Source organism: Cornus florida, unplaced genomic scaffold, assembly GCF_030987335.1.
Source record: "Cornus florida cultivar Cherokee Brave unplaced genomic scaffold, ASM3098733v1 CherokeeBrave_3.0.0_Hap2_Chr09, whole genome shotgun sequence".
NCBI lineage: Eukaryota > Viridiplantae > Streptophyta > Magnoliopsida > Cornales > Cornaceae > Cornus > Cornus florida.
In genome coordinates, this window is record NW_026775579.1 from 20,507,465 (window position 1) to 20,531,868 (window position 24,404).

Sequence of the window (24,404 nt, forward strand, 5' to 3'; positions counted from 1 at the left end):
GATTTTTCCTTATTTGTTTATGGCCCATTAATTTTGTTATTGGTCCTCATTTTTGTTGAGCTAATATTCATGCAATCTTACTAGTGTGTGTTTTTCAATGTCAATGATGTTTTCTGATCATTTAAATCAAGTATAGTAAGCTTAGCAAAGTTCGTATTCTCCATTAAGTGATAAAATAACTTAGTAATGTCTATAATGAAGAACGTGACAAGAGATATGAATTCGGGTCTATATGTTACTTCATGGTCAAACATCACCTATCCTGTGATTTTAGATGTGGATTTCCCATCATTCAGTTTTCTTTCATCTATTTTGAAATGACCCATCTTTTTCTTTTTATACTTATATCCCAACTGATGAGGAAGAGGGAAAGAAATTTTCTATGAACAAGATATATATATATATATATGCAGTATTATCAGCACCTCATATTGTTAATTTTTTAAGACAAAGAACTTGCGAGTCTATAGTTGCTTAACAATTTTTGCTGAACAGTATATCAGAATTGTTTAATAAACCAAAACAAGGATCTCAGATTGAAATGATTGTATGTAGAATCAGATGTTATTTGGTTGTTTCACAACTCTAAACTGTGCTTAATATTTAAAGTATCTGTAGATTTGGTTATGTTTTATAACATGTATCACTTCCTGTCTTCCTGATCTCATTTTAGATTTATGTTTAAATTTAGTGATAAGTGTGTTGTGTTTTTTATGTCCTTGTATTTTACATCTTAAAACTGCTGCTTTCAACCTTTTCTCATAGTTCTCTTGATATATTATTGGTTTAATTTGTGGTTGGTTAGAAACAAATTAAAAGGATAAATGTAGTATTCCTTGTCACAGAGTTATTCTATGAAAGCCTTTGTGCGGCATAAAAAAAAATGATGTAGTAAGCCTATTAATTCTAGTTGATAGAATCATAGAAATATGATTGACCAACATGATATATTAGCTGACAGTAAGTATCCACTTGAACATTAATATTTAGCTAGATAAGATGGGAGTAAATATTATATGCTTCTATACTTTATGTTGTTATTGGTTAAGGCTTTGTAGATAATTTGAATGTCGTAAATTGTACAGAATATTTAGGTCAAGTATGAAAGGATCATTAATGTTCGCGACCTATTTCTAGCTGGTTTAAGGATCAAAATAAGATATGAATGATATATATATATATATATATATATATATATATATATATATATATGGGAGTAAATATTATATGCTTCTATACTTTATGTTGTTATTGGTTAAGGCTTTGTAGATAATTTGAATGTCGTAAATTGTACAGAATATTTAGGTCAAGTATGAAAGGATCATTAATGTTCGCGACCTATTTCTAGCTGGTTTAAGGATCAAAATAAGATATGAATGATATATATATATATATATATATATATATATATATGCATGATCCTATAAAGATGAGCTTCAAAAAGAATTTGTAAGTACTTTGACAATGAATCCTAAACACTCACCAACCTATTTACCATTTTACCCTTTTCTTCTAATATTGTCATTGATTATTGAGCTTTAGGGATTCTTTCTTTGAAGTCCAAGTCAACTTGAAAGCTTCTTGCTTTGACTTTTGAGTCCTTTGAGTCATTTCCAGGTCCATAGATGTCTTCATGTGTGTTTGGATGCTTTGACTTTGATTTTCATAGCTTCGTTGAGGTTAATCTAGGAAGTGTGACAAATCTAGCACAACACTTAATGTAAAGATTAGTGCCTAAACACTATTAATGATTTGTAATCATTGAAATTACTAAATTGCGTTGAAATCTTTGGGTCAACAGATATAATATTGAGGCTGCTTAGATGTGAATACATGGCAGAAAAAAAACTGTATACAGAAAATTCTTGTATATAATTACTCTACTAGTTTATTTGTTTATTTTCTTGTGAAGGGGAGAGAGACAGAATTTTTTTTTCCTTTTTTTTTTTTTTTTTTTTTTTTTTTTTTTTTCCGAAGGCAAGTAAACTTTCATTGATTGTTGATTAAGCGGAGTTACAATAACTAATGGCTAGCTCACTAATAGCCTACAACTCAATAAATGATGGAAACACATCATAAAGACAAACACATTCTCTCCTTTTCATTGCATACTGTTCAAGGTCACAAGCTAAATCATTTGCTCCGTCCTGTATGCATTTGCAGTAGAGAACCAATATTTCTCTAATGGCAGCAATACTCAGTCTCCTGTCACCACCTCTGTCAAAACCCCTAGTTTGAGCACATTTTAGAGCTGACCTTGCAAAAACACAATTCGGTATAAGAGTTTATTTGGCATCATGTTTACTAGATGACTTGTAACATCCAGGCAAAATGATGTGATGAGAGAGATCTGGTGGATGGAGCAAAACTATCCATTGATAATGAGGTTTCTTTTAAAATTAACATGCCTTAAAAAGTAGGAAAACGGTAATAAATCTCTTTAAGAGCAGTGTAAATTTGGAATAAATTAGCAATGATGTATTCTCATTATATCTCAATATTCCTTTGTTGAATTTTCTTTAAAAGCTTTTTACAACATGTTTCTTGACTTATTTGAGAAGCATCATGTAGCATTAGGTACACATTTAAAATGATTTCTTTTTTCAAATTATAGACACCTTTAGAAAGTATTGGGCATGAATTTGTTGAGTGTTCGACAGATGTTGATATTTGATATTGACGATATATGAATACCTCCACCTCATAAAAGAATGCTTCTTAAGTTGGGTGAGGCACTCTCAATTAGAACGAATTTGGTCAATATTGGTTTGATTTATCAGATTTTTGGGTCCATGTTAGGGCTCTTTTGAGTTCTAACATACTTTAGTTTATAAAATTTTCTAAGTAATGCACGGTTTGCTTTCTTCACATATGTATTTATTGAAATATAATATTATATAAAATTTTGATATGGTATTTTAGTTGTTCCGCTCAAAATAAACACAACATCTCGCATGGTTTGGCAAAAGCCCTATTTTTCTCATACCAAGAGCCCAAAGAAAATAATTTGATCACATTTGATGACTTCACTCGTTGTTGGGAATTTATTAATGAAGATTTGGTTTTTGATGATATGTTGATTTTGATGCTTAATTAATTGGGTTTCAATATTTCAGAATCACTCTTTGGATTTATTTGACTTTCAACTTATATTGAATCTCTCTTATGGCTTCTGAGGTTGAAAAACTTGGATTGATTACGGGTCAGTCGCGTACTTGATAGTTCATAGCAGCCACAAGGAAGTGTTTCTTCGAGAGCTCGTGAGGTAAGAATATATATTTCTGGTTAATGTTAGTGTCTTTTCACTCTTTGAAATTAATAAAAAATTATATGCTATGACCACAGTTTGTTCAACTTATATGCGTGTGTTCATCATTTCACATTCAGATTATCTAGCTCTAAAGTAACAATTAGTTTAGATGCTATTTGTGCACTTCATGATCTGGGTAAATAGTGGTAGCTCTCTAATGATTTTGAGGGTTTTTAGGCAGGCTTCTTCCCAATAAATGTTCCCAACTTACCATCTGCTCGATGAAGTTAAAAAGGCATGAAAAAGATTCAAAAATGTTTGTTGTCGTTCTTCAAAAGTTACTGACTATAAATCTGGCCATTTTATATGAATTACGGATTTATATAATAAACTCTCATTTCATGTACTCTGTGTATCCCCAGATGACAGTTTTGTCACTGCTCATCAAGCACCATAAATTCCTCTTCTCTGCCATTGTTTTCATAAACATAAATTACCAAGTCAGGTCTGCTCTATAAATCAGATTTCATTGTTGAAAAATTATACCTTGCTTTTGCTACTAATTTGTTTTTTTTCCTTTCGATTTCTTTAGTTAAGAACATTCTAAATCTGAGCCAAAGTTAAATTATATTATTCAGCGTTTTGAATGATTATTTAAAGCTTTCACTGATAAGAATGTATGGGTTGAATTTATGTATACATTGAGTCTATGTTACATGGACTCTTCAAAAGTAATGAAGTACGTGTGTCGGACACATCCTCCGGATATGAGTATGGGATATGTGTCCGACACTTTTGATTAGACATGTATTTAAAAAACATATTCAATCATTAAATTATATTATATTATTACTTTAAAAAGAGCTAAATGTTTATATTGAATATTATATTAGATAAAAATATTACTTTACTTTAGAAAATAAAGTAAAATAATTAATAAAATAAATATTTAGCCATGTCCGTGTGTCCTTCTGTTTGGAGACTTGACACGTCTGACACACGGGATACATACCCGTGTTCGACACTTGAGTCCACGTAACATAGTCTTGGATAAAAAAAAATTCTCTTACGCAATAAAATGTCAAAAATTCACTCGGATCAAGCCTGATCCGATTCTGGGCCCAAGTGAAACCACCACAACTTAGAAGAGCAGATAGCATTTTCATATATATATATATATATATATGTATATAGATTGTTGAGCTAGTTAATAGAAAAAGAAATATGAATACAAGCAAGTAAGAACATTTCATCCATAGAGATTTCATTATTCTTGGCTTAGGGTGGTGTTATATTTAAAAAATCAAAAAGTGCGAAGGCCTTTATTATAATGTCAATACAAACATGAGGTCATGCATCATTATCAATCAATTATATCTTATCGCATAAGAAAAAATGCATTTATTTAGTAGATCATATTACTACGTGTCAGCATCTAACCTTTAACTTTTCTTCTTTTTTCTTTTCTATGCAAAAAAAATAAAAAATATCTTGTCCCATAAGAAAGAGTGCATTCATTTAGTAGATCATATTACTAAGTGTTAGCATCTAACATCTAACTTTTCTTCTTTTTCCTTTTCTATGAAAAAAAAAAGGAAAAAATGATTACAAAGAAAATAAAGCAATATCTTTTGTAAACCTTTATAGTGTTACATACGCGCTCGCACACAACCAATTTTAAGTGAATGATTATGAAAGGGATATACCCTAAATTTCAAAGTAAAATAGCCACGAGTTTCATTATCCCTCTCCAATAGTTAGGTGTTAAATGCAGAGACTTGTAACAAATAAGTGGACAAACCTTGTTGCCACACACACTCTTTTGTACAATCAAAAACTTGTATGATCGAAGTGGGAAATTTTGCCCTTTCCTTAAGAGGACTTGGACAGTTAAGACAATACATAAGAATGTGGGCATACAATGAGATCTCACTGTATAGGACACAGTGTCTCACCCACCACTACTTGAATTGATAGCTTTATGCTGCAAATAATTCACATAATAGAATGCTTATGCATTATACTCACAATTCATTTTCTGATGGTTACTTTGGTTTTTGGTCCAAATTTAGGTGCGTTCGGACACATGGCAGAAGTACTATCTCTTCCTAAGGAATTTTTATTTATTTTTAATAGAAGTTGAATGCACATAAAGATAGATATAAATAGGTTGTCAATGAACGGATCGATTATAATCCATATCCATTTTTTTAGATAACGAATTATCGGATGCAAATCATTAACGGATTATCAGGTTGGATTATTCGATTTTTTATTCAATCCATATTTGAATAATTAGATCGGATTCAGATCAAAATTCGATTCAGTAATACGTTTAAATATAAACACCTAATTAGAAATGAGAAGGATGTCCATTAAGATTGGCAAACAAGCATAGCAACTTGGATGGTGTTCCATGAAAATACCCAAAAACATCTATATCTGCCTTAATGGATAGTAGTTGTAGTGGACATAGGGGTACCCATGTTCATAATTTAGTAGATGATCCCCTTCCAATGGGCCATGACTACCCAACTTAAGGTGGTCTACTGCTTTCAAAATCAAGGCCCATTGGTAAGTTCATCAACCCATTTGTTTAGTTGGGCCTCAATACAGGCTTGGTCTTTTTCTTTTTCCTCCTAAGTAATTAGTGCTTGTTCTTGAAATCAATGGGTCATCTATATTCGTTTAGTTTGCACTTTACCCTAAAAAAAATCATTTGTGTGCAAAGAGATGGAATTGATACCTTGTTACCTAGGAATAGGAAGCACATATATTTTTCTTAATTTGTATGTTATGGCGGTATCAGACACTTGTCAGATACGCAAATGCAACCAGGACACGTGTCAGATACTGTTCGAGGTTTTCTAAATAATGAATATTTTATTCTCTTGTCGGATATGTCGACTGAGACACGACAAAGATACGTTTTGAAACTTTCAAGATACGACAAGGTGATTTTACAATTATTCTATTTAAGAAAATAGAATTCAATGCAATTTAAAATATATTATGGGTTAATTAGAAAAATAATATAAAATTTAAGAAAAACAAAAATAACAAAAACATCTAGCTCTAAACTCCAAACTCTTAATTTATTTATGATCATATGAATAAAATGGCAAAAAATATATTATATATTATATTATTATTTTTTGACGTATTCATGCTGTACCCATATCCTATTTTTTTTTTTTGAGATTTGTCGAATGGTTGTATCCGTATCAATACTTCCTAACTTGTTACACTCCTCTCTTTTTTCAAATAAAATAGTAAAATTACTCTTTGAAAAACACTAGCATTCCATTATTATAAAAATATTGTAAAAGATCCTATGTGAAAAAAATAAAAATAAAAAAAATTGTGTGAATTGTTAAATATACTTGCTTAAAATTACTGTTCATTTTGGGTTCTAAGAAACCCTAACAGATTGCATTTTGAAACTGTCCTTGTAGCTTCAATATATATATCTATATATGTATGTAACTTGTGTTTGTTGTTTAAGCAAAGGTGAAGGGTGGGTTAGTGAGCAGTACTTGATGCAGGACATGGGTTTCCAATCTAGTTAAGACAAGGCAGGATGGTTCAGACCATTGAGCTCACAGCTAAAGAGGCATGGTCAACACCCAAGCACCAAGAACCCAAACCTTATCCAGTCCTTTCCAGTATACATATATGTGAATATATTATATTATATAGACTGTCTTATATGGATTTGGGTAAAACAGCACAAGGGATGGCAGAGCTCAGAGGAAGATATCAGTTTCAGTTGCAGTTTCTTGAGATTTGTTAGTTTGCATGGTTCAATGAAACCTATAGCATTGGAAACTCACATGGTTCAGTAACAGTATGTTTGCTTATACCTAAAAATTGATTGATATATGCTGCATATATATAGGACTGTAATTAACTGGAAGATCCATAAGCAAATCGTCCTTTTCGCACTTTTATTTGGGTTTTTCTTGCAGCTTCAGCTGCGTAAAAAAACACCTATAGTGTTTGCATTAAATGCTCCTCTCTCTCCCTCTCTCCGTAGTAATTTTTTTTTTATTTTTTTATTTTTTATTTATTTATTTTTTATCTTATTTATTTTTAACCTCTCAAAATTTTGAATATCTCATGCCGCCCAAGTTAAAGATGTTGCATGCAATCCTTAGCTGCTAGAAGAAGAATTTCAGGAGGAATACGGGCAAGAGCAACATCCTTAGGCAAAGGACTACGGGAAAGCGCTGCAAGAGCATCGACCACCTCATTGCCATGCCTAGGATCATGGCTAAGACAAGATGAGGCAAAACACCAAAGCGCCAGCTGAAATGTCGAAAGAAATGGTTTGAATGTCAACAGGTCCTGGATCAATGGCAGAAACAGCCTTAACCAAAGCCAAAGAATCTGATTCAAACCAAACCTTAGCAAAAGGGAAAGATAACGCCCAAAAGACTGTTTTACGAAGACAGAAAGTCTTGGCTGAAGTCACTCTAGAAGCCGGGAATGGACAAAAAACCACAGCCTGTAGAATAGTGCCCAACAAATCTCGGAAGACCGCTCCACCTGCCCCCACTTTGGAAGATTGAGAAAAGGATGCATCCATACTAACTTAACAATACCTAGAGGTGGAGGCAGCCATCGAGACAAGGAAGAGGAGAATTGCTGATAGGAGCTAGAGGCAATTTGACCTCGTGAAAGACGCAAAGACAATACATCCGAGCCCTCTTGTACTCCCAGAATGATGAACATGTCAAACTAACAATCTTCTGAGCATCCTAAAGCTCCCTATGAAAAACAAGCTTATTTCTAGCCTTCTAAATAAACCAACAACAGAAAGCAATAAATCCCAACACATCCAATCCCCCCTCCTTACGCCCCCATTATTGGGATAAACGCCACCACCAATCCACAAAGGAGGAAGGATGTTCCATAGCAAAGTCAAACTGAAGTGGAGAAAGCTTCCAAACCTGCACCGAATGGGAACAGTGGAAAAACAAATGCTCAATAGATTCCTCATCTAAACCACAACAAGGGCACACAACAGCAACATCAAGACCATGAACACTTAAGCGTTCACGTACAAGAATAGCTCGCTTACAACATTTCCACAAGAAATGCTATATTTTTGGCGTAGTCCCATAAGACCAAACACTGTTCCAAAAGAACTTACTACTAGGATTTAAAATAGGCCCCACCAAAGAGCGATCTCCACATCCCAAATGACCATACGCAAGCTTATAGGCTGATTTCACTAAAAACATACCATTGGATTCCAAATCCTAGCCACATTTAAGGATAGCATCAATAGTGGCATTCAGAAATAAGCTTCTAAGCAAATCCACGTTCCATCCCTGGCCTGAAGGAGCAATCAACTTAGCCACAAACTGGGGGACAATCAAATATGATAGCCTTGGAAGCAGAAAATGATGCCTAGGAATCCAACGATCGTTCCAAATGTGAATAGATTGCCTATTGCCCACGATCCATCGAGAACCGGCAGCAATAAAAGATTGAGTTAACTAGATACTCCTCCAAGCCCATGAAGGATTGAATCTTAACAGGCTTCCAAAATTGAACAATGCTGAAAGTATTTAGATTTGAATAATTTGAATGCCATACCTTGATGGAGAACCTGAAAGTTCTACCCATGTTTAGCCAATAAAGCCTTATTAAATGCTTCAAAACTACGAAATCCTAAGCCCCCATTCTCTTTTTGCTCACATAAGGACTCCCATGAAACCCAGTTTATACGTGGAGAATCTCCTGGCTTACCCCACCAAAATTTGTGAATATGTCTCAGAAGGGATAAACATAATTTACGGGTCAACTTAAAACAAGACGTCACTTATGTGGGTAAAGCGCCCAGAACTGCTTTAATGAAAATCTCCTTACTAGTTGGAGACAATAAAAGAGACTTCCACGAGGCTAAACAATCAGAAACCCGCTAAACAATATAGTGAAAAACATCCCATTTAGAACGGCCAATAATCGCTGGCATACCCAAATATTTAGCATATAATCCTTCCTCATGAATCCCCAACATTTGACATCGGCTGGACTTGACCTCCGCAGACGTATTTTTGGAGAAAAAAAATAGATGATTTAGAAAAATTAATCTGCTGTCCAAAAGCTTTTTCATACCGCTTGAGGAGATTCTTAAGGAATTGGATTTCTGAAATAGAAACCCTGCAAAAAATGATCGAATCATCCGCAAAAAATAAGTGTGAAATAATTGGAGCCCGTGGGCAGATACAAATACCCGAGAGAACTTTATGTTGAATTGCCACATGCATAGAAAGAGAAAGAGTTTCTGCACACAAAATGAATAAGTATGGGGATAAGGGATCTCCCTGGCGTAAGCCGTGGGTAGGTGAAAACATCCCCACAGGGCTATATATTAGTGCATATATAAATGAAAATATAATTGGTCTTTAAGGTTCAAAGAAAAAAAAATATGAAATGTGAATTAAATGCTCCCCTCTCCCTATTACTGCTATTTTTATTTTTATTTTTATTTTTGGATAAATTGCAGTGACATCCTCAGGTTTGCTTAAAAGACAGGTAAATACAACTTTAGTTATTTTTGGACAGTGACACTTCCTAAGTTTGGAAAACTAGACAAAGGCACCCTAGTCATAATGAAAATACATATTTACCGTATGACCACCTAAAATGACCATACTACCCTAAGTGAATATACAACCACATGTGTATTGCATCAATCTCCTCCCCTCTTTCCAAATCATTGTGTATCGCATTGATCACTTCCTTTATTATCACTGTGTATAGCATGTTTGTATCTATCCATCGTTTGATTTTTGTAAGGGTCTATCTTTATATGTATCACTGTGTGTGCCCTTGATGTTTATATATATATATATATACACACACAACACATATGATGCTCGTGACCGGTCCTTTGGCATTAGAACTGAAACAATCCAAGGTATAGTTTGAAGCTTTTGTAGCCAACTGTTAGCTTAGTATACAGTGAATAAAAATAAAATAAAATCAAAAATCAAAATAAAAAAAACCAAAAAATCAAAACACATTTATAGAACAAGAAGCTTGGATTCATCCTTGCCGCCTGATCCTCTCCACCGCTGCATTTTTTCCTCATAGCCGAGCCCTATCCGGTCTGTCACCGCTGCTGCACCACCCGTCGTCCATCACAGCCGACATCATCCAAAGTCGAAAACGCTGAGCCCGTCTTCATCCTCTCCACCGTTCGAAGCCTCCTTGCTCACCGTGAGTTCAGCCGCCATTCAATCCCACTAAGCTCGCCGCCGCAAGTCATTCACGGCCAAGTCAGCCGAGCCCTACATTGGCTGAGCCACCGCCTTCTTTGCCGTTCAGTCCACATACCTCACCGTCGTAGCCAGCCTGTTTCCACCTCGCCGTTACAGCCAACCCGTCTCCATTAAGCTGCCATAGCCAAGCTCATCACCTCCTTACCGGCTGTTCTGTTAATCACTAGTTTCGTCGTTACCTTTCCGATTTGGGGGTTCATCGTGTTCTTCTGTTGGTGGACGGTTGTGCTTTTCGTTTCACCGATTACCGGCGAAGAACGATGTGCAGAGTTCGGTTTGGTCTTCCATTACATAGCCCCATATTTTAAATTTGGGACTTTGATTCCGGTGCATAAAGATGAGATGAGAGTAAAGTTATGTTTGTCTTTGAAAGAGAGATGAAAGAGAGATAAGATGAGAGGGTAGTTTGGCCATTTTAGTTGAAGATAAAAATACATCTTAAAGCATATTAGACATTTCATGTCACTTAAGGCTGTGTTTGGCTCTTTATTTACAAAATGGGGTGTCATTGTTCAAGTTTGCATACCTAGGGTGTAAGTGGATCACACTTTCTCCAATTTGTATCTACTTGTTTTTTAGACAAACCAGGGTGTCACTGCAATTTACCTTTTATTTTTTTTAGATTAATATGGGATATGAGGCAAAGCCCGACTAATCCTCAAGCACCTATGAAGGCTTCTTATCACAGCGGGTAAGTCATGAAGTATGATCGTAGTGGTGTGATTCCGAAAAATTAATTGCAGTAACTTCAAAATCGAATGCTTCATGAGGCACCAAAATCAAAAGACCTTAGTACTACTATGTTGGAACGTGTTTTAAAATATATAATTATTATTGAAAGATTTTAAAAGTATTTTTTAAATATATTTATTTCCTACTTTATAATACAACCAACAAGTTATCTAGTTGGTAGATGGAGATTAAGAGTTTTCATTTTGCACAAGAGATCTTGGGTTCGAGTCACACGGGTGCGAGGAGTCTAGAATTTTTACTCTTAATCGTGATTGATCATCTCCCTTGATTGGTTACATGATTAAGCAATCATAGCCATCGGATCTCTCGCGAGGGTACAAGATCAAGTGATCTAGACCATCGAACACAGGTTAGTGGTTAATGGAAGAATTCTGGTAAGAGGGTGAGAAATCCAGTGAAACATCGATGAGGTTTCCGGCAACAAGCCTAGATTTCGACGAATGTCCGATGAAAGTTTCCAGCCGACGAACCCAGATTCCATTGAGGTACCGGCGAGACTGTGGCATATTCCGGTGAAGTTCCCGGTAAGGCTCCGGCGAATGTTCTAACATTTCAGTCCGGATTCCGGTGATCATTCTGACCAACTTTTGAGTAACAAATTATAAGATGGTGTCACTTTATAGGCATATAGATTGTTGAATCTGACTTAGTTGAATCCCTGAGATAGTGCTGCCATTTGATATTCCGATTACACCTATGAAAGGTTTCAACTATCTTCAAGAAACGATTACGCGCCTTTAAGTTTGGATTTGAAATTAGATTTAATTTCTTTATTTTTATTTCAGAATATTATTATTTGTCATATATTTTTATTTATGTGATTATCTTCTCTTATATAAGATATATTGTCATAGTTGCAACCCGATTCCTACATATTATATATTAGAATATATGTTGACCGATAGCCTTTACAAGGGTCGCGATACCAAGTCAAGCTTGAAGAGTTGTGAATTTAGGAGGTGGCCAAGTTTTACATTTATAGAAAGCCAGTACTACCTTTCTCTATATAAAATATAGATAGGGCTAGTAGGGATCGTCCCAAGGGATTTGATGGTGTATCGAATTGTGAAACTATGGTAATTAGGGTTAGTAGGTCGAGTGATCACACAATTGATTGATTGGTTAATTAAGCTAAATTGAATTCAACTAAATAAAATAATATGAAGTAAACAAGAGAGAGAGAGAGGTCTTGGGGTGTAGAGATCACCACCAAGCAATACTTTTCTATACCACTAACAAGTGATCAATTAAGGGTAATGGATGTGTTGCAATATGATAAGGGTGTGTGTGCATTAGGTTGATTCAATTGGCAAGAATGACAAATCAAGCAAGTATTGTCTAAACATCATGTGAAGAGCACAATATATCTAAACAATAGAGCATATATTGTCTAGACAACATGGGGATAGCACAATAGATCAAAACAAGTCATTAATCCTTCATTAAGCTCACAATCCACATACAACACAATATTAGAGGAATATGCCATTTGTACTCACAAGCATGGAACATCAAACATCAAGAGTAGATTGTCCTCCCATCTAACATTACACTACCACTACACTAAATCTACACTACTAACATGAAAATAAAGCTATCTAGACTAAGGGAGAGGCACAAACCATCAAGAATAGGCATAAACCATCAAATGAACCAAAATAGCATTCATTAAGCATATCATCTTGATAATCTCTAGATCTATAGCATCAATACACATAGACATGCATCAAAAACACTAAATCTAGAGATAAGCACATGAATATCCTACTCTAGCATACATAGACATATGGATATAATAGAATAGTCAATTGGAAGCATTAAACCATACAAACCATGAAATAATCAAGATTTATATATACATGAATATCAAGATGTATCATACAACACTAATCCCTCAATAATACACAAGATTAGAGTATAGAAAGCATGCTTGGGGCTAACTCTAGCCCCAATAGGATGTCTAGCCACTCATGGTAGTGATGATCCAACCCTCAAAGGCTAACTCTATGGCTGCTCCTTGTTGGTAAAGATCTCCTCCAATGGTGCTCTAGCTTCCCTCCTTCCTCCCCTCCAAGAATAGCCTTTAAGATCAATTTTCAATGCGCGACAAGAGACTCCCTCAAAAAGTGTATCATATTCCTTATATAGGTAGGTCAAATACACCTCATGATGAGCTGTGGTCGTGCAAGGCATATTCTCCAATGATTGGATGAAGGACGGAATAAATGAGCTGGACTTTAACTTTTTCTCGCTGGAGGAAGTTCGATCGATCGAACCTTAACTTGGATCGATCGAAAATGGGTTCGATCAATCGAACTGCATCTTGGATCGATCGAAGTGGTCTGACTCCTCCGGATAATGACAAGGCTGGGATATTTTCAAGATATTTATGGGGAAAAAGACAAAAGTGGTTGGTAGGCATACAGTTGTGGATAAGATCAATCATTTGAATAGAACAAAATAGGGTTCGATCGATCGAAGGTGATGCTCGATCGATCGAACTTGGAATTTTAGCAAAGGCTAAGGTTGGATCTATCGAGAAGTACTGTGATCGATCATAGATGTTCGATCGATCGAACTCTAAGTTGGATCGATCGAACTTTTCAGCTGCACAACTTGATTCCTTTTTGCTCCTTTCTTTCTCCACTTTGCTCCCTCCTTTGGTTTATCTCAGGATTGCTTCAATTAAGCTCTTATTTGGCTGAGTTAGCTCAATTTTGGGATTAGTGCCTAAAAATATAAATAACACGTAATAAGTCTAAAACGGCAAAGTAAGATAGATAAAGGTACTAGAATGCTTAAGCTTAATGGGTTTAAATGCGCACTTTTCAGTGCTCATCACACCCCCAAACTTAAATATTGCTAGTCCCTAGCAATGAACTAAGAAGTAAAGGAATGAAATAAACAACTATACAAATATAAACTGGAAAACAAGTAAAATGATAACACCATTTTCGTAGGGAACACGATTGCATTTAGTATATGCAACAAGCCTTTTAAACCCCTAGGTTACCCCTAGTGGACGAGTAAAGTCTCGTGAGGGTTTCCAGAAATGGTACCCACAAACATTAAGCTCATTCTTTCAAAAGAGGCACCAATATTGCAAACAAGCATTGGGAGAAAACTACCTCAAGTATGCAATTTTTCAACCGTTTCTAAGAAATCTCCCAAAATTTCAATATCAAGCAAGCAAGTATGGTCCTCCACATATCAAGAAAATGATCATGAAAATCGAAACAAGTCTAGAATCCATGTGAGAGGTCCGGCATCAAGTGTGTTGCTATCTTAGCCAACTAGAAAAGTAATCACATCCTTACCCTCAAACTAGCACACAAATCTAGTACCGATCATCAAGATAAGAGAGTGGACCTTTTATTGAAGCTTTATTGTTCTAGGTGCGCTTATTCTTTTCACTCTTTTTCTTTTTTTATTTTATTTTATTGAGGATCAAAGATGGAAATATTGTGCAATGTGTTGATCTCTTAAGCTTTCTAGAAGATTCATGTAGCGAGCTTTAGGTCAATGACTCCCAAACCAGATGGCTTTAGGGCATTAGGTGTTAAGACATCCCAATGGACTTACAAACTCAAATCAACTAGGCTACAAATCAAGACAACAACCATCAAATCATTTCCCACTTCTCGCCTTTTGGAAAAAGTCCTCACTTTTATTGCTTTTTGCAACTTTTTTTTTTTTTTTTTTTTTTTTCAATTATTAACCTAGAGTTTGGGCCCTCCACCTTTCGGCGCGAGAAGTTCACTGCTTAATAAGGCAAGAATCCCGGCTACTCAATGAAAAGGGGTTGTTATCTACCTTTATCAAGAATGAAAGCTTTCAATGCACTACTAGCCCAATTGGGATATAACCAATTCAATAATCAATAAAGCATGTACCCCACAATTGAATGCTAGCGTGCGCTGGTGCTAGTGTAGAATCCTAGAATGAATCTCAAAACAATCACAAAATCAGGATTATGTGGACCACAAGTGCAAGCATGATATTAATAATTTATTTATTTATTTATTTTATTTTTTATTTTTGAAAAATTTACTCCTAAATGGCATTCAAAAGGCATACAAGGAGTATTGAACTCTTAAGTCAAGCAATTTTTAAATTTTAAGCAATATAATCCTCAAAAGATCAAAATCATAGCTAGAAATGGACCAAGTATAGAAATATCCCTAAAATACACAAAACATGCTCAAAATTTGAATTTTAAAGCAACACTGAAACATACACCAATACCCCCAAACTTAAACTGCACATTGTCCTCAATGTGTGAAGAGAACAAAGGAAAGAGTATACCAGTGCTGTAGACATGAATGATCGAGATAGAAGTATCCAAAGTGGGTGGCATGGCCCCCCCAAACTTGGGATAAACTGTGGTCCTGAAAAGTTTGCACTCGGATAAACTCATTAGATAACAAAGTAGGATAATCAGTGCACAGTGGACATGCAAGTGTAAAATGGGATAAATAGAGAATAGAGAGAGAGGTGTAAGAGTAGTCCTGAAAAATTGGGCAGCACTCTCTCACTGAAGTCACTATGGTGTACCTGATGGAGTCAAACATACAAATATGATATACTAAGAGACATCCATAATCAAAAAGCAATATATAGAGAATATAAAGTGCAGGTACATCAATAAAATAATAAAGCCGACAGACAGGCCGCAAAGTATAATACAGTAACAGTGACAGTATAATACAGATCCAGAATAAAAGAAATGAAAGCATAGAACAACTGGAAGTGGAGTCTCAAGAGGCCTGATCGTGAAGATCTGTAGTGGCTGGAGGTGCAGGTGCAGGTGCAGGTGCAGGGAGTCGGCTGGAGAGATCGGCAAAGCAAGCCATGACATCCGCCCTGAAAGAGGTGAACTCAGCTCGGTGGGCAGTGATGTCGGCTCGCATGGCTGCTACGTCCTCCTCCAGTGTCTGCAAGCATGCTCCGAATCCGGGAGTGGGAACTGGAGCCTCAGGCAGAGATGCCTTTGAAGAAGACTCCCAAACTCGCTCCTGAGCAACGGCTCGATCACTGGTATCATCGGCATCAGCATCATCTGCAGCATTGGCATACTCCTCCGCAGGTCGCTCCAGGTCAATGTCCATGCGATCGGCAGCCAGACCGACTGGTGCGTCGTTCACTGCGATATCTGCTGCTGTTGGAGGTACCGGCTGTGCCTGGGCTGCCTCCTCCTCCTCTAGTTCAGCTGCTGCCTCTACAGCTGGCTCCTGAAGACTCCGAATAAGAGCATTGTAGCTCTTCTTCCAGTCGCTCCTCCCATAGAAGCTGGACCGTGCAAGGGGCTCCTCATCTGGGGGCACTCTGTAGCGCTGGTCAAGAAGGATCTGTGTGATGAGGTGTCCGAAGGGTAGGACCTTGGACCACTTAGGGTCCTCCCTGGAAATGAAAGAATCATACAGCAACCTCATCACGCTCCAGATGAAGACTGGGATAGATACCCAGCAGCCCGTGTAAAAAGCGTAAAGAGCTGTCAAGTAGTCATGACGCCTCTGGATCTTGTGGCCCGCCATGTAAATGTTCTGGAAGAGAACTGTGTCGAGGAACCAGAGGTCGTCAGGCAAGAAGGTCCTGGTGGCGAATGTCTGACCACCGGCATGATGGCTTGTCATGGAGACAGCCATGTCAGAAAATGAAGGCCTATGCAGCCTCGGGTATGTCTCTGCAAGCTCAGGTGGACACCGGTGTGGGCACCGGCAAGCACGGGCCAGAGTGTCAACTGTGATGACAATCTCGTGGCCGTCCACTGTAGTGATCATCTCCGCGGTAGATCATGGCAAGGGCCGGAGATGCTAAAAGAATAGCCGCACCAGTCGCGGGTATACAAGGCCAGTGACTGGGGCAAGGATGGCTGAGAGGCCCCGCTGCATGATATCCTGATAGCCAGACCGGGTTAGGATAGACTCGGAGAAGTACTCAGTATCGAAGTACGACTCCTGAGCCACGGTCATGGCTGCATATCTCGGAAGCAACTGGTCACGGCGCTGAGCCGGTAGAAGTGGTTGCGGTGTTGGCATGGCGGCTGCATCTGCCTGATGGCGCGCAGGAGAAGGTGATGGTATGAAGGCTGGAGGAGCCTGGGATGTAGATGGCACGTGGTCAGCTCCCTCCTTAGCCTCGTGGGATGGGGACTGAGGGGGAGTAGCCTGTGCGGGCTCCTCCTGAGCATGAGATGGCTCTGCAACCATCTCTATCCTGGGTCGTATATGCCTGCGGGGTCACTGTGGCCCCGAAGATCGCCTAGCTACTGTCTTGAACCATGGAGGCATGATCTGTAAAAAGACAAGAAAATTTCAATATATAAGTCAGTGCCAGATATATAAGAATTTAAATGCATAATAGAAACATGTATGTCAAATAAGATAGACAAAATATGGATGACATGAATCTATGATAATGATGAAATATGAGTCATGCTAAGCAATGTAGGTATGAAATGCATCCAATGTGGAATATCACAGGCATTGTGCATATAAAGATAGCATGAAGACGACACAAGATGAATGGAGTGTGTATGTGTGATCTTTTGAAAGTTCGATCGATCGAACTTTAAGTTCGATCGATAACCGAAAATTTTCGATCGATCGAAGTGAAAAATGTTCAAAAGTTGGATCAATCGAAGTGAATTGGATCAATCCAACACTTGGATCGATCGAAGCATGAAAGTGCACAAGATTGGATCGATCGAAGGTAGTGAAATGAAGTTCACTACTTCGATCGATCGAAGCACAAGTTCGATCGATCGAACTGTGCGAATGCCGAATTTGAAAAGTCGCAGATCTGTGAGATCTAGAGTACAGGGCCCACATAAACGTGTTTGTGGGCCCATCTACACACCATTCATACAATCAACAACACCCAAACACTCCCCAATTTCAAATCAAATCAAAAACCCCCAATTTTGGTTTGGCCGAATGCATGTGTGTATGTATAGCATGTAATCATGAAATTGAAGCTTCAACAATGAATGATTCATACATATTGAACAAGATTTAACATAAACAATCAATAACATGCATCAATTTAAGCTTGGAATCAAGAAAATTGCATTCGGTTTACCTCTAAACCGAGAGAGATGAGATGAGAGAGAAGGGGCAAAGCCGCGATGAAAATGGAGCTTATCCTTGGCGGAATTGGCTCGCTGGAGATGGGGAAGATGATTGGGATGGAGGTTAGCCGGATTAAGCTTGAGATTGAGAGAAAGGGAGACTTAGGGTTAGGGTTTGTTTCGAGGTTGGATTGATCCAAGTGTATCGATCCAACTCGGTTTTATTTTAAAAATACGATATGCAGAATTCGATCGATCGAACATTAAGTTCGATCAATCGAACCTAGGTCTCCACTCTAAATTTTTTTTTTATTTTTTTTATTTTTTGAATTTTGAATTTTGAAAAATCAAAGGAAATTAAATTAATGAGATGCAAATTTCGATCGATCGAAGAAAGATTTCGATCGATCGAAGAGGATAAAGAATGTACAAGTTTAAGGGCTCAAGAGTTGACACGTGTTGAAACCTTGGATCGATCGAACTTGGAATTCGATCGATCGAACATGAAAAATTTTGAAAAGTCCCGAGAGCATACATTTTTGAAAAATGGATGAGGCCTGAAAATTTTTCTAAGTGTTGGGACTCATGATCGATCGAACCACATGTTGGATTGATCGAAAGATAGTTCGATCGATCGAAATGGTTTACGATCGATCGAACTTTCAAAAATTTAGAGATCCCGAGAGCATGCATTTTGGAATTTGGATGCAGGTCCAAAATTTTTCTAATTGTTGGGTGCAAAATGAGAGCTGGATCGATTGAGTCCATAGTTGGATCGATCGAACCAATGTTCGATCGATCGAACCAAAACTTAGATTGATCGAAATTATGCCTAAATGCTCAAAATGACTTGAATGCTCATGCAATCCCTTACTCAGTTCCTTCCAATGTATATGAACCACAAAAACAGTATCTAGACTTCGCAAGAATCAAAATGCAAGATAGAAATGAGGGAGGAATAGGGTTTTGACATCCTACGAATTTCGGTGCTAGTCTTTAACGTCTCTAGCAAGACCTAGGGTTCTTTTAACCCAGATCAAAGATCTTGCAATGCATCCCCTCCTTTTTGGGATGAGAGATGTTTTGAGTCACTCCCAACAAATGGTTCTTGGAAGAACTTGTTGGGGTAAACTCAAAAGACGTCTTGAGTTCCTTGTCAAAACTTTCCTTGGGCTTCCACGCCCTTTCACAACAAGAGTTCGAAATCACTTTTCTTGCATGTAATGCTGAAGATGAAGATGAAGGCTTTGAAATATTGTTCATACACAAAAGCTCATTCCTTTCACAAGTAAGATCATGATATTCCTCTACCACATTAACCTCTTCCTCATATTTGTCAAATGGATTGGGTGTGGGGTTAAAGATGTTCAACTTCATTCTCATGTGCCTAATAGAAATCTTCATTATCCCCGTCCTACAATTTATGTTGGCATTTGAAGTTGCCAAGAAAGGACGGCCAAGGATAACCGGAATTTGGTTCTTTGGATTGGGCACCGGTTCCGTGTCAATGACGACAAAGTCAACCGGGAAGAAGAACTTATCAATCTTAATCAACACATCCTCAATTATCCCCCTAGGCTTCTTAATGGATCGGTCGGCAAGTTGTAAAACCACCGACGTCGGTTTCAATTCACTTAAGCCCAATTTGACATAAACCGAATAGGGAAGAAGGTTAACACTAGCCCCTAAGTTAAGAAGTGCACGGTTGATGACATGTTCACCAATGATACAAGATGTTGTAGGTGCACCGGGGTTCTTAAACTTTGGCAAAGTGTTGTGTTGTAGAATGGAACTCACTTGTTCGGTTAAGACCACTTTCTTTGATGTTTGGCTCTTGTTCTTCCGCTTTTGGGTGCATAAGTCCTTCAAGAATTTGGCATAAGCCGGAATTTGCTTAATGGCATCCAAAAGTGGAAGATTGACTTTGACTTGCCTAAACATATCAATTATCTCATTGTTCTTGGTCTTTTGCCTTTCTTTTGAAATGGACCCTTTCAAGGCGTCCGGAAATGGAGTTTTTTCAAAAATTCTTTCAGCATTTTCTTTCAAAGAATTCTCAGCATTGGACTTGTTCAATTCATTGGATTTCAAATCACTTTTCAAAGAGGAATCATGAATAACATTTTTCAAAGAACTTTTCTCAAACACATTTTTCAACACTGTTTTCAATGAATCTCTTTGGAAATCATCTTTCAACTCACAATTTGAGGGCTTCTCATTCTCAAGATCATGCACATGCAATGAAGGAGGAATAGTGTGTGGAACGGGACGGGTGACAACTTGAGGTTGTACCGGTTCACTCTCTTCATTAGGCATTCTAACTTGATTGTCTACTACCCTACCACTTCTCAAGGTTGTTACCGCATTGACATGCTCAACATTATGCCCTTCCAATGAGGATTTGGTTTCTACAACACATTGTTGTTGATTGGGGCATTCATGTGCATCTTTCCCTTCTCTCTAGCATTAAGTGTTTCAGCTATTTGCCCTACTTGGGTTTCTAGCTTGGCAATTGATTGAGAATGAGAATGCAACAATTGAGTATTTGCTTCTAGAGTGCCCAAAGCATTTAAAACCTTTTCCTCAAAAGCGGAACCTCTAGAATTTCCTTGAGAATATGATTGGTTAGGAAAATGAGAACTAGCAAATTGATTTCCTTGTGAGTTATATGGTCTTGAACCTTGGGATCCTTGGTTTTGAAGTGGAGGTGGAATGTATTTCCCTTGAAAACCGCCTTGGGAAAAGTTTGAGCCCTCCCCTTGGTTTTTCCAAGAAAAATTAGGATGATTCCTCCAACCGGGATTGTAATGGTTACCATAAGGATTGTCCCCTTGGTTCACAAATGTTGCATTAACTTGCTCAATGGGTTCATTTTGAATTTGTCCATGAGGATAACTAGAAGTAGAATGAAGAACACTAGAACAAGTCATACATGATTCATTTTGAGCTCTAGGAGAATGGTTAGGAAAGGAAGACACTTGATTCGCCAAGTTTTGATTGATCAATTGATCAAACTTTTGAGATAAAGACTTCATCTCGGCGGTTATATCATTTGAGTGGTCAACTTGATGCAAGCCAACACTCTTCCTACCTTGAGAATTTCTACCATTCCTAGATGACAATGTTCTATGCAAAGAGTTTTCACTCATGCTCTCATAAAGACGCCACACGTCTTCCTCTTGCCGGTCTATATAAGAACCTCCCATTGAAGCATCAACCATGCCTTTATAATTGTCCGATAAGCTTTCAAAGAAGAATTGGACCAATTGCCATTTAGGCATGTCATGGTGAGGACACTTCCTAAGCAATTCATTGAAGCGTTCCCATGCCTCGTGGAAAGTTTCTCCCTCCCTATGTGTGAATTCTCTAATGGCGGTTCTTATAGCATTGGTCTTAGAAATCGGATAGTACTTTTTCAAAAATTCTTGTTGCATTTCTGCCCAAGAAGTTATAGAAAAAGGCCTAAGGTTGTTAAACCAATACTTCGCCTTATCTTTAAGGGTGAATGGAAAAAGTTTCAACCTTAAAACTTCTTCCGGCATGTCCGTGTATCGAACGGTAGAACAAACTTCAAGAAACTCATCCAAATGCTTGTAAGGTTCTTCACTAGGTAGTCCATGAAAGTTAGGTAGCATTTGGATAGTTTGTGCTTTAATCTCATAATGGTGTGCTCTAAATGGTGGCAATTGAATGCATGTGGGTGCATTATACTCATTAGGCACATAGTGATCTCTCAATGCGAGTGGTGGATTAGCAACTTGAGGTGCAACTTGGACACCTTGGTTATATTGAGCTTGATTAATGATGGGGGGTTGTGGTGAATACATTGGCCTTGGAATTCCCATTGGAATTTGGCCTTGTTGTTGAGGAGGTTGATGAATGTATGGCCTAGGCATGCCTAATGGAACTTGCATATTATCATTTTGCACATTAGGATGAAGGATGCCTTGTTGGTCTATGTGACCAAGGTCTTCAACATGATCATCATTGAGAGCGTCCATTGGTAGATTGGTTCTATGTGAACTTTCTCTTCCCCTTGGATTCCTAATAGTGGATTCTAAATGCAAATCAAGAGGGACAAGAGTAGGTTTCAATGAACGACGACCATGCATGCACAATGCAACACGAATAAACAACTTTCTTAACAATGCAATTAAACTTCACAACCACAATTTTCAAATGCAATGTATGTCAAATAAATGCCTCCACGTGGGCCCCCGATTTAACTAAGGAGATTGAGTAAGAAGGTCTCACAATAGTCCTTTAGCACTTCAACTCCAAAATTAAAAGCTTAGCTTAGCAATTTTACTTAACAATTTTTCATTTTAAGCATTTTTCCTTTGCTTTGCTTTGCTCCTTAGCTTGGAATTACTTTGCTAGCTCCTTGCTCAATGCACCTAGTCAATGGAGAACAAATTCAATAAGCAATCAAAAACAGAATATAAAAAGAAAGTAAAGACACAATAAAAAAAGTACTAATCCTAATTGAATTTCACAATTCGACGTTGCCAATTTAAAATCCCCGGCAACGGCGCCAAAAACTGACCGATAGCCTTTACAAGGGTCGCGATACCAAGTTAAGCTTGAAGAGTTGTAAATTTAGGAGGTGGCCAAGTTTTACATTTATAGAAAGCCACTACTACCTTTCTCTATATAAAATATAGATAGGGCGAGTAGGGATCGTCCCAAGGGATTTGAGGGTGCATCGAATTGTGAAACTATGGTAATTAGGGTTAGTAGATCGAGTGATCACACAATTGATTGGTTGGTTGATTAAGCTAAATTGAATTCAACTAAATAAAATAATATAAAGTAAACAAGAGAGAGAGAGATAGGTCTTGGGGTGTAGAGATCACCAACAAGCAATACTTTTCTATACCACTAACAAGTGATCAATTGAGGGTAATGGATGTGTTGCAATATGATAAGGGTGTGTGTGCATTAGGTTGATTCAATTGGCAAGAATGACAAATCAAGCAAGTATTGTCTAAACATCATGTGAAGAGCACAATATATCTAAACAATAGAGCATATATTGTCTAGACAACATGGGGATAGCACAATAGATCAAAACGAGTCATTAATCCTTCATTAAGCTCACAATCCACATAAAACACAATATTAGAGGAATATGCCATTTGTACTCACAAGTATGGAACATCAAACATCAAGAGTAGATTGTCCTCCCATCTAACATTACACTACCACTACACTAAATCTACACTACTAGCATGAAAATAAAGTTATCTAGACTAAGGGAGAGGCACAAACCATCAAGAATAGGCATAAACCATCAAATGAACCAAAATAGCATTCATTAAGCATATCATCTTGATAATCTCTAGATCTATAGCATCAATACACATAGACATGCATCAAAAACACTAAATCTAGAGATAAGCACATGAATATCCTACTCTAGCATACATAGACATATGAATAGAATAGAATAGTCAATTGGAAGCATTAAACCATACAAACCATGAAATAATCAAGATTTATATATACATGAATATCAAGATGTATCATACAACACTAATCCCTCAATAATACACAAGATTAGAGTATAGAAAGCATGCTTGGGGCTAACTCTAGCCCCAAGAGGATGTCTAGTCACTCATGGTAGTGATGATCCAACCCTCAAGGGCTAACTCCATGGCTGCTCCTTGTTGGTGAAGATCTCCTCCAATGGTGCTCTAGCCTCCCTCCTTCCTCATCTCCAAGAATAGCCTCTAAGATCAAATTTCAATGTGTGACAAGAGACTCCCTCAAAAAGTGTATCATATTCCTTATATAGGTAGGTCAAATACACCCCATGATGAGCTGTGGTCGTGCAAGGCATATTCTCCAATGATTGGATGAAAGACGGAATAAATGAGCTGGACTTTAACTTTTTCTCACTGGAGGAAGTTCGATCGATCGAACCTTAACTTGGATCGATCGAAAATGGGTTCGATCGATCGAACTGCATCTTGGATCGATCGAAGTGGTCTGACTCCTCCGGATAATGACAAGGCTGGGATATTTTCAAGATATT

The 24,404-nt window shown here is 37.4% G+C and overlaps 1 non-coding gene across 1 annotated transcript; it reads left to right on the top strand.

The window, feature by feature from the left end:
* The first annotated feature begins 21,646 nt into the window (after window positions 1–21,646).
* On the top strand, window positions 21,647–21,748 carry LOC132275681 (small nucleolar RNA R71). The gene has a single exon (XR_009470702.1). It is a non-coding gene; the product is annotated as a small nucleolar RNA R71 (small nucleolar RNA).
* The last annotated feature ends 2,656 nt before the right edge of the window (window positions 21,749–24,404 follow it).